This window comes from Myxocyprinus asiaticus, chromosome 18 (genome assembly GCF_019703515.2).
Source record: "Myxocyprinus asiaticus isolate MX2 ecotype Aquarium Trade chromosome 18, UBuf_Myxa_2, whole genome shotgun sequence".
Lineage (NCBI taxonomy): Eukaryota > Metazoa > Chordata > Actinopteri > Cypriniformes > Catostomidae > Myxocyprinus > Myxocyprinus asiaticus.
This window is the reverse complement of record NC_059361.1, coordinates 40,066,535-40,078,949: the sequence shown is the minus strand read 5'-3', so window position 1 is coordinate 40,078,949 and position 12,415 is coordinate 40,066,535. Positions and strand designations below refer to the sequence as shown.

At 40.1% G+C, this 12,415-nt stretch overlaps 1 long non-coding RNA gene across 1 annotated transcript in view; it reads right to left on the bottom strand.

Annotated features, from left to right (window-relative positions):
* Positions 1–10,818: 10,818 nt before the first annotated feature.
* LOC127456130 (uncharacterized) overlaps positions 10,819–12,415 on the bottom strand; it is a 113,733-nt gene continuing 112,136 nt past the window's right edge. The window contains exon 3 of the long non-coding RNA XR_007899796.1: positions 10,819–11,375. This is a non-coding gene — a long non-coding RNA (uncharacterized LOC127456130). The remainder of the gene's footprint in view (positions 11,376–12,415) is intronic.

Genomic DNA, 12,415 nt, shown 5'->3' with positions numbered 1-12,415 from the left:
GGTGATTGTTTGTTTAAAGGAATATATAATTCATCATCATTTAGGTGTCTTTTTAAACTGGTCTCATATAATCACATTACTATACCTATGTTCTTGCAGTTTCCTGGTGAAATGAACACTAGAACCAGGGCCGCTGATAAGGGGTGACAAATGGACCTTTTGTCCCGGGCTCAGTCTTGACGGGGGCCTGGACTGGAGGGGTGGTCCACAAACAGACTATTCCATATTGTAGAGCGCATTTTAATGCGTTCAGCGGGAGATTCAGATATAAACACGGAGACAGCACGCAACCACGAAAGCGATTCAGGTAGAACACACTGATGGGATAACTGTCCGCACAAAAGCTAATTAGAGTCAGGAGTTGGCAAACCTGGCATCCAATTAATGAAATGAGATTGGAGGTGTGGGTTAGAGCTTCTTTGACTTATAAAAAGCACTAAAAAATTTTAGTTTTCTATTCACAAGAAGCATCTGCTGACATGGACTATGCCTCGCAACAAAGAGATCTCAGAAGACCTACGATCAAGAATTGTTTCTTTGCATAAAACTGGAAAGGGTTAGAAAGTTATCTCAAAGAGCTTAGATATTCATCTGTCCACAGTTAGACAAACTGTCTATAAATGGAGACGATTTAGTACTGTGGCTATTCTCCCTAGAAGTGTCTATCCAACCAAGATGACTCAAAGGGCACACCGCAGAATGCTCAGTGAGGTAAAAAAGAACCATAGAGTGACAGTTAAAGGCTTGAAGGAAACATTGGAACTGGTTAACATCCCTGTTCATGAGTCTACTATAAGGAAAACATTGAACAGGCATGATGTCCATGGCAGGACACCATGCCCATCACATTTTATGACCAATTAATGCACTAAACCATCTCGGTTGATCTGTGAGAGGGAACGAGATGCTAAGTAATCGCTATGGGGACACGCCCTGAGTGTCACGTGGTCTGAAGCCCTTATACAATCATGCCAATTTATTGGCTGATGGCACTTATGACACCACCAGGGAGCTATGTCATGAGCTCCATAAAGGTGCTTGCTTTGCACCATCGTGTCAGATTTTCTGCAGGAAGGCACAAGCATATGCAGCTACTGGAGAGTATGGCAAGCTTATGCAGCATCTTGTTCCCTCTCAGGGATCCAGGGTTACACTTCACGTAACCGAGACTTTCCCTCTCGAGGGATTCGAGCTGCATAAAAGGGGAAGGATGTACATTCAAGTCATGCGAACAGCAGCTACCAACTGTCTATGCCCGTTAGGCAAGCATATAGTGGCGTACAAGCGAGCGAAAGTGTCTGAATAAGACAGAGGAAATTATGAGCTTACTCCTGTTTCAACAGAGTGAATCTGTGAAACAGGAGTCAAACTCTCATCCAGATTATAAAATCTCACAAATGTATGCAGAGAGGACCACCCTGCCACCATACAAATTTCTTCCAATGACGCACATCTAGCCAACGCATCGATGCCCAGCGGTGCTGGGGGCAAGGGGGAAAACCAGAGGGGACAGTATGATGGCTCTCATGTCCCATGACCACAGAAGAATGTGCCATGCCAGCCTCAGCATGGCATGAGTGTGCACTCCTCCCTGGCAATTGATGTAGGGCACCATCATCCTGCTGTCCGACTGGATAAGAACATGGGTGCCCTGAATCTCTGGGATGCTAGGGAAGATTATTTATTTGGCATGCACAAAACAAACATTTCCCCAGTGCATATGCTGAAGGGCATTTTGAAATGGGTATTTCGAACAATAAAGCATGGCGGCTTGCGTCCCATTCTGGGTTTAAGACACTTGAAAAGCTAATGAAATGTCAATTCAGAATGATAACACAAAAGCAAATAATTTCACAAGTGCAGCCGGGGGTCATTCTCAGCCATCTGAGCAATCTAGGGCATTGAATTGTGAAAAATTCAAATGCCAACAGCAACGAGAACATCTCCAGACAGTTGATGTGCCAATATTGCTGCTGACCCATCCAAACACCACTAGACACTGGCTGGAGACAGCCGCGCCTGCATCATCCGCAAATCTAGCTTGGCAACAGGACACTCTTGTCTAGGTTTACACACAGCCCTAGATTGCTCAGATGGCTGAGAATGACCTCTTGATGTTGGGCAGCCAGAGTCTCCGAGTGGGCTAGCACCAACTAGTCGTCGAGACAATTCAAAACGCGGATGCCCTGAAGCCTCAAGGGCATGGTGCTAGTGCAAGTCAGAATGGAAGGACACAAAATGTATACGCTTTGCCCCCAAAAGCGAATCTGAGAAAGCACCTGTGCTTCAGCACAATCTGAATATGGAAATAAGCATCCTTCAAATCTATTGTCACAAACAAGTCCCCCGGCTGTACTTGTGAAATTATTTGCTTTTGTGTTATCATTCTGAATTGACATTTCATTAGCTTTTCAAGTGTCTTAAACCCAGAATGGGACGCAAGCCGCCGTGCTTTATTGTTCGAAATACCCATTTCAAAATGCCCTTCAGCTTCTGCCAAGCCGACAGACAGGCAGACAGAGGGATTAATTCATGGCCTTTGTCTGCAGCATGACTTGTAACCACTAGATGGTGGACTTGACTTATTTTTGGCGGCTGCCCCTGAACCAGCGGCACAATGGAGGGGATCTCTGCTCCTTAATACCGAGGCTGGTTGAGGAGGATTTGATAATGTTTTGCATTTATTGTATTCAGGCATGAAAAATGAATGCTCTGAGATGCCATTGCAGCAGGGACACTGATAGAATAAACCTTTCTCTGGTATTTTGAACAGGGAAAAATATATGCACATTGGGGAAATGTTTGTTTTGTGCATGCCAAATAAATAATCTTCCCTAGCATAGAAATGGGGAAGAATGCAATCATGAGGGGGATTGAGAAAACAAGCAGGCTCACACAATGGCCTCAGCATTCTGTATGGGGGACAACATGTGGTGCTTATGCTCACTGTGTGTTTTGTGTACATCAAATTATGTTATGCATGTCTCAAAACCTATGGTCATAGAGACAGAGGCCGAATTGAATCAGCCAATTATAAGGGCCGGCCACTCTGAATGTATTTACAGCAGAGGATGCCAGATAAACCATCTTCCCTAGCAATAGAAATGGGGAAGAATGCAAATGTGAGGGGAATTGAGAAACAAGCAGGCTCGCACAATAGCCCCTGCATTCTTATGGAGGGACAACGTGTGGTGCTTATGTTCGCTGTGTGCCTTTGCGTATACTTGTGCCTTGATAAACAGCGAATTCTTTTACGCATATCTCGAGACCCTTGGTCATGGAGACAGATGCTTAATTCGGGAAGCAGTTTTTATTTTTATTTTTTCGCTCCCCGGCAAGCTGCGGTGGAAAAATGAACCATATTCTGGTTGTCGGACGTTCGAAGCACGTACAACAGCAAACTCATTTCGATGAAGGGCAGATAGAAGAGAAATGTATACATTTATACAGTCCAATTCTGCTCACTGAATGAGGGCTCATCCTTCGTTACACAGCAAGCCCGTAGGCTCGTGTGTGCCCCGAGACTGTTAGTCATGGAGGCAGAGGCAAATCTCAAGCTGAAAATATTCAATGCCCATTTGCCAGCATAATTTATGGGGGAAACTGAGCTAAATTAGTTTACTTAAGAAAAAAATGGGTTAGACACTAAACCGGATAGCGCGAAACATCCTCGCAGAACAAAAGCATCCCCTTGACCAACTCGTTCCCCAGCGCGTGCCACAGGGGGAAAAATCTAGGGAAATTCCAAATGGAGCCGATATTATCTCAAAGTATTCCTTTACGCGATGCGCTTGGTTGGACTGCAAAACCATCGTTTGCAGATCCAACAGCTGACTGAAAAGGGTGACATCCATGCCACCACCGAAACATCGAGCAGAGATAGCAGTGCATGTCTCTTGTCTCGCCAGAATACCCACATGGTCCACAAATGGGCGAAAGATAAAGAAAACAAGTTTAAATACCTCGCATCTCCTGATAGAATCCCGAAAGAATTGTGAAACCAACGAAGAACTCCGCGCGTTGGTTCGCCATCGCTCCGCTGGGGAATATTATCTTATTCCAGCCCCCTCACTCTGCAGCCGGGTTCACCGGTCCCTGCATGATCCCCTCCGCTGTGAGCAGTGCGCTTCGAATGGGGAGGGGAGAGAGAGAAAGGCAGAAGCCACTCCTCCATTGCCTTATTCATGTGCATTCTCCCAGAATGACACAAAAAAGATAATAAGGACAAGGGGCAAATTTATTCCTTACCTTCTGACGATTAATTTCTATACAGCATTTTTTAATAGTGACAGATCAAGACATGCATGGTATCTCTTTCACATGCTTTGATCATCAGAAAATGGCCGCCGAGCTAGGCCTCAGAGACTTGTGCTTTTGCTCAGAGGGAGTGCGACAAACACTATGAAGAAACCGCTGTCTGTTCACACTCCAACTTCTCAGACACAGAGCCGAAAAACCCCAAACGGCTCCTGCACACGGAACTCCAAATTTGGAGGCAGTGGAACTGGAATAGGTGGGGATAGCGCCTCGTGGCGAGAAATTGCGAGCAGCTGTCCCCAATAAATTGCCGTGACTGTATAAGGGCTTCAGACCACGTGACACTCAGGGCGTGTCCCCATAGTGATTTACGCAGCTCGAGTCCCTCGAGAGGGAACAGCTAATTCCAAAGGCTTCACATACTTTTTCTTGACACTGTACTTTTCGCCCTGTTTCTCACAGAATGTTATCTTATGACATGTAAACTCTGTAACTGTAGTGCATGACTTGTAAGGAGATATATTTTATCCAACTATTATACCAACTACATTTACAAGCTTGTTTGAGTGCTTTTAAATTGCGCAGGATCTCAACTGATAGAGTGTTACACTTGCGATGCAAGGGACAGGGGTACGGGTCCTAAAGAGCATGGAGGCAGACATGTGAGCTGAAATTGCTTCAGCAATTGTTTTTCATTTCACATTTGCTTTTATGACACTATCGGTTAGGTTTAGGTTTAAGGTTTAGGGTAGGGAGATAGATAAATTTATTTGATTTAAAACTCGATAGAGCATTAACCTAAAAAATCTCTTTTGGGAGAACATTTACCTCACTTTTAGCGCCACACAGTGGACAGTTTCCCTCGGAACTGCCACGAAATGTGTAATGAACTGTAATGTCATTTTGCAAAAATGTAGCCACAGTAATGTAATTTTCATGAGATCAGGCTGGTCGATAAAAGTCAGGGCATAATGACAAAAAAATTCGTAATTTAAATTGTGGAAATAAATTTGTGAAATTGGACAGAAAGTGCTTCTCTTTATCTGAGCGAATTAAGAAATTAGCTGACAGATTACTTAAACTGAGACTCTTACTTATTAAAAAATAACTGACACGTGAAAAGCAGATATGGTACATTTATCAGAAATGGCTGCAGTTATTCAAAGCTGTTATTACTGTGAGTGATATAAAGATTTCATCTATTAGACATATGTGTATAATGGATGTACTTTGAGAGAAGTTATTATCTCACCTTAAATAACCATGATAAGTCTTATATGGTGTGGGCATGCGTACATGTAAATCTGATGAAGAAATGTCCAGGTTATTTTTCACCCCAAAATCAAAAGATGAAATAATTTTTATGGTATTTATGTGCTATTTTACATCCTGTATGCTATTTTAAGCATATTATTAGAACCATTAAGATTTTTATGCATAATTTGTGACATTATTTTCAAGACAACTGAGCACATTTTCTACACAAATTCTCATTACTGCAATGTGAAAAAATTCTTATTCTCATTACAGTAATGGGAGGAAAAAAGTAATTCTCCTGTCTGTAATGTGAAAAAAAAAAAAAATATTCTTATTCAATTTTAATGGTTTCAAAATTATAAATTGATTTTCAAAATATAATTTTTGGGATGAAATATGACCCTGACATTTCTTATGGCTATACGTGGCTGGACATTTATGGTATACATGAACAGAGCTGGGTGGATTACTTGTTAAATGTAATCAGGTACAGATTACAAATTACATGACAAAAAATGCAATCAGTAACGCAATCTCACAGATTACATTTTGGAGTAATCTAATATGATTAATTTTGGATTACTTTAAACCTAATTCTGTTTTATTTTATGTCACATGTATTTGAGAAGGAAAATCATTTTAACATAAAAGTACAAAGAGGAAAATAATATTTCATTATTTTTTACTAACAAAAAGAGCTCCTTATGACATTTTTTAAAAGTGCATTAAACATTAAATCTAACAGCAGTGACAGTGCATGGCGAGAGTTTATAATTCAAAACACTGAGACATCATTTTAAGTGCATATAACAATAGCAGCATTACGAATATTAATGACCATAAAATCAACATTAAACCATCATAAAATTAATGAAAATTAATGACCATAAAATCAACAGCAACGACGTTGCCTAGGTCAAAGCTTTCATCTAAAAACAATAAAACACTTTTAACCCTTACTGCTTACTAATAGTCCATCGCCTATTCCAAAGCTCAGGTGCATATCTTACTGTTGTTACGTAAAAGGAGCACATGCTCAAAATGTTCATCTGTGAGACTATTGCGCATCACGGTAAGAATATGATGATATTCATATGAAAATTATCAATAAATTATTGACAATTTACTGTCGTTGCCTTGTTAATATGTATTCATGTAATCTATAAAAAGTAACTTTAGTCTGATTATGAGTATTTTTAAATGTAATCCAATTACAAGTACTTGATACAAGTATATTATTATGTAATCCAGATTACATGTAATCCATTACTATCCAGCACTGTACATATACATAATCATTTATGTATATACTTTTTGTGTTTGTATGCTACAGCTTCGCCCTATTTTTTATTGATTCAGCCATTTTTCAACAAACTTTTATCATTGCATGCAGCACAGGCTGAAAGGACATTTGATTTAAGTCAAGATGATTATATTATTTTAATGAAAGCCTTACAGGTGGATAGAAAAAATTGTCTGTTATATGACAAGAATATTTGTAAAGCTATTGAAATTATATATCAAAGGAAGATGAATAGATCTTCTCATCTGTTAAAGCATGAACAGCAGGTCTCTTTGATAGAGAATGCCTGTCTGGTCTGGTCACTCCTATCAGAATAAACATTACTGCAGCCAGAAACCTTAGCAAGCAGTCATATTGTGCTCTCGTATGAATAAAAACAAATTGGTCCTTTCTTTCTTTCTTTCTTTCTTTCTTTCTTTCTTTCTTTCTTTCTTTCCATGGTTAATAAGATCTGACACCTCTGTCAGTGTTGATCATTCAGTCATAACTCAATTTGAAAAATTAATGATGATTAATGTTGTCTGGAGGCCTGGGGCACACTAGCCACACTGTCTAATATATAATAGTAAATATTTACAGTGGTCGCTGTATTATTTTGGCTCACACATCTCAAAATGTTCACCCTGGAGCATTCAGACTGAGTGTGGCATTAACAGCTGAGTATGTGTGTGTGGGTGGGTGGCAGTGGCTATTTTTCATGGTGCGAAGGACACATTATAAACATTATGAGTTTGGCTCATGAATATTGATTAGGTGACATGGCACTAACCGATTTGCTGAAAGACTTCTGCTTGGTCTGCTTTGCCCAAAAGTGAAATTCTGTTCTAAACTTGTGCTGTTTTTAATGTTTTTGTTTTTTCTGTGGAACACACAGTTCTTTGACAAATGTTCAAGCAGCTCCAAATAGGATCTAAAACACCATAAAGGACCATAAAAGTAGTCCATACAACTCGTGTGTTATATTCCAAGTTGTCCGAAGCCATACAATAGCTTTGTGTGAAGAACAGAACAAAATATAAGTTGTTATTCACAAATTTCCATGTCAACGACATCAAACCTGCCGTGACGTGTTGGTGTGCCATTTTTAAATGTGTATGATTATTTTTGAATTTTTTAGCTTTTTTTTTAAATGTATAAATTCCACATTTTATCTATTTAAAATATACATTATTCAAAAGAAATGGATTGTATGGATCTCATATTTGTACACAGAACAAGTCAAAGCAAACTTTTACTCTCATAATATTTATATAAATCCAACAGACGCGGAACACTGGTCTGTAAAGTCATAAGCTGTAAAATTGAGAATGTTGTGAAGACAGTATGTGGAAAGTTTAACCAAAATTGACCTCTTTAAATGTAATTGTAACAATGGCATATCAAGTAATGGAGACATCTGCAACAACACCACTGCAGCCAAATATGGTAAAGTTCTTTTAGAATGTGCGCTTATGTGACACAGCACGCAGTGAAAGGATTTTAGTGCTAAACTTCTTCTTTACAACTACGCAACTTAATTACTGGCAAGTGAAATCTGAACATTTACTAGCCAGTGGCTAATGATATGACTACAATGTTTTAGTCACTCCGTGAAATTTGGTCACGTATGCAAGTGATTTACTCACATTTTAGACATGGGTGGCATTAGGGCTGGGCTGCCTGGGCTTAAGCTACAAATGTTTTCCCTGACAGTTTTTATCATCTTGTAGTGATGTCAGAAATGTAAGCGCAGCGTAGTTCTAGCAGGAAGACTAGTAGCTGTACATCATCGCACCATTAGCTAGGTAACTCCTAGCCAATCACATGTAAGCCATTGCTTAATAAGTTTGCTCACAATCTATCACATTGCTGTTTCGGTGTGCTAACACGGCAACCTCCACCACCCCACCATCACCAGTCGAGTCCCGTCCTGAACAGGGGTAGGCTCCTCGCCCCTGCCTCCTATCTCCGGCAGGATATGACAGTTCGGAGTACAACTTCTTCGGACCGCCAGACGGGGCTTTCACCAAAGAGAGACATTACATTTCTGTTCTATATTCATATTCATCTTAAATTTCACTCAAGTCTGCGAGTCTTCCTGATAGAAGTACCAGTGTTCGATAAAAAGTATTTTTGATACTAAAACATATATACACTTTATGAATATTATTTTTTAATATTAAGTAATATAGTAAAGAAATAGTAAAGATATAGTATAGATTTTTCTTTTTTGTCTTTACTATTCACCTTATGTGCCAGAGAAACTAGCGTGCAGCCATCTTGAAAATTTGTCTCGGAACTTCCGTTCTAGTGCTTGCTATATAGATTTCTATGGTGTTGATGTGTAAGTGTAATTAGCTAGCGAAGTGAATTTACAAGTTATAGAGTTGTCAAAAGTTATCATGAGTATTTTAAAGTGTTCAGGGGATGTCATAACAACTGGAAGCAGTTGTTTACTTCATTCATAAATACACAAGATCTTACCTTTATGCTGTGGGCATACTGATGTGCCTCTGTGCTCATGAAACTCCAAGCGACAACACAAAGTCTTTAAAAATATCTCTGTGCGACACCTCTAGCTTGCCATCTTTTCATGTCATTCACCCATTGTGTTATTGTTAAGGTGAGTAGATCTTTTGAGCGTTAAACTGGGACGGCAGAAAGGTGCCACTATATTTATACATACACACATATACACGTGAAACGGTATGTTTTATTTTATATTAAGTTTACAACTATTTTAATCACATTTAAGCCTCTAAAAAATGTAGGGTGAAAAATGTATTTTAAAAAATACAATTGTAATTTTCTTTAATGCTATGAACTTGTGCATGTGTAATAATATGAGCTGTCACTGTTAAAAATGTCATGTCAACTACACATTTTAACACAAATTATTAAGCTGAAACCTAAAAATTAAGCAGAATTGCATGTATAACAATTAATTGTATTAATTGAAAAAGTACAGTATGTCATAGCTGTCAGAATGTGATCTGCCAAGTCCAATTTACCTCCGTGGGTTTTGGAAAAAACTAACATTTAGAGTGACAGTAAAACACGTACTAAAGGGGTGCTGTAGACTCACACCATCAACTCTTGGTGAAAAATACTTTCTGTTCTCCCACACATAATCCATTTTGATCGACTCTTCTCAGTAGCTTCAATACAAACAGGAAGTTAGATGACAAAATTCAGAAGAGCGGATCCCGGAAAAGTGGCATGGCTGAATAAGGTGAATAGTATATGTCCTACACACTTATCAACAATTTTTCAGGTATGCAAGGTTATTTGGTTATTGTTTGTAATACTAAGTAATATAAATGATTGATACCTGTCTTTCTACAGTATCGATAACACCAAACACAGACTCAATTCAGTATTCTGCTTTCCAGCACTCATGTATGTGCTCGCATGCAAGAGAAGCACTTGCGACACGTGGCTGTGTGTCTGGTCAAAATTCCTGTCTTGGTGAGATATTGGATACTGAGTTGAGTTGGCCCAGTAATATATACAGATTTGCTCGAAAAATTTGCAAACTTTAAGTCACATTTTTGTTTTTTGCAAAACTTTTTCATTAGGACATGGCAAAGCTAGCAACTATTTTATTATTATTATTATTATTATTATCATTATTATTATCATTATTATTATTTTATTTACAGCCTGCTATCTTCTAAACTAACTTAAAACAACCGAAGAATTAATAATAGACTTCAAAACTGTCAATTGTACACAATATGCGTTGAACTACTGAAAGCCGAAAGGTACAAAATAGGCTAGTGTATTTTTTTAAAACACATTTTAAAGTATATAGTGTTAAAAGCACACAATTTCTGATCTTTAAGTGTATCTAAAGCTGAGACAAAAGTTAATGGGACTTTTTAGTTTTAGTATCAGTAATATTTAAAGATTTACTAATAAATGACATCTCACAGTTGTAACATTTAAACTTTTATTATAAAGTGTATTATATTGCACTATTTCATCAAAGGATGGCCCCATATGTATCCACAGAGGTCTGAGCTAAGCACCGGATATCCACTGACCCTAGAACCACCCCTGATTGTAGAGGGTTGTGAGTAAATAATCACAGAATTGTCATTTTGAATTTACCATTCCTTTAATCATTGGGGGGACTGAATTAAAAATCTCTAAAAGTTAAGTCTAAAGTCTTTGAAGTCCATCCTGAATTAACTGTGGAAGTGCACACAGACGCATTGTCCTTTGTTATTTGGCTGATGGAGGCTTTAGTTGATAATTATTTAATCATCTATGTATTCCATTTTAAGAGTAGTCCATCATTTGATCAAGGTGATGCAGGCAGAGGTGCACTGTAGTTTGACTGTAAGCCCATCTTAAATCCAAGTTTCAGGCAGTGGCCAGTGAAGTATCCCATGTTTTAGAGTTGGAGTTGGCATCAGTTCATCCTCTGTGAAGTCCATCGTAGTAGACTGAGGTGATATCTGGCTGGCACAGGGTGCAGTTAGTCATCCTCACTCAGCAACACATAGAAGTGGGAGTCGGACATCAGGCAGAACCGGCACTGGGTCTGGGAGGCTCCGGTAACAATAGGATATGTCTCCCGAGGTTAAGACAGGGAAACAAATAGAAGAATATTAGTGTAAATGCCATTCACTTTAAAACAGGGATATAGAGTGGGGGTGGGGGCGTGATTGAGCGTTCGTCTGGAGAGAGGGAAAGCGGTAAGGCTTCACCCCTGGGTGATTATTATAACTAACAGCTGTCTCTTGTTGTAGTGATCATGGAAGAGCGATAAAAGAGGAGATGCACAGCAGTGCTTTGTTAAAATGTTGATACCAGTCCATTGGTTTTTTTGTACTAAATAAAGAGTTTAACGTTACCTGATCCCCGCTTCCTCATTCCTTCCTCAGTCCTATTACAGTGGTGCCAAAACCCGGGAATCTGAGGAAGCTAGCAGGTCATTGGCCAAAGTAATCCAATCCCTTGCCAGCATGCACCAGGCTCAACACCAGGCCCTGCTTGAGTTATGTCAAGAGCAAGATCACCATTTCCAGGCGATTCTCCAATCTCAAGCAGTGGACCGGCAGGTGCTCCAGAGCTTGTTACACCAGGAGGAAGGCCCAGCCATGACCCTGGACCCAGCAACCTCCATGCCTCCAGTCACCCTCATGAAAATGGGCCTGCAAGATGAACCGGAGGCATTCCTCAAACTGTTTGAGCGGACAGCGGAGATGTTCAAGTTTCAGTGGGTGGCCCGCATCCTACCGCTGTTGTCTGGGGAAGTCCAGCTCATGGCCCAACATCTCCCTGTGTCTAACCTGCTGGTCAATGAGGACTTAAAGAAAGCCATCATGCAACGGGTTGGCCGCAGCCCGGAACAACATTGACAGCACTTCCACTCGCTAACATTGTACGAGCACAGTCCCCATTTGCATTCGCCCAACAGCTCCGTGACACCTGCTGGAAGTGGCTTCTGGCAGAGTGAGACGCAGAGGAAGTCATCGATCTGGTGGTGCTGGAGCAGTTTATCCTTCGTCCACCGACAGGAACAGCGGAGTGGGTCCAGTGCTACAACCCGGCGTCGCTGGAGGAGGCTGTCAAGCTGGCTGAGGACCATATGGCAGCATACCCGGGGGC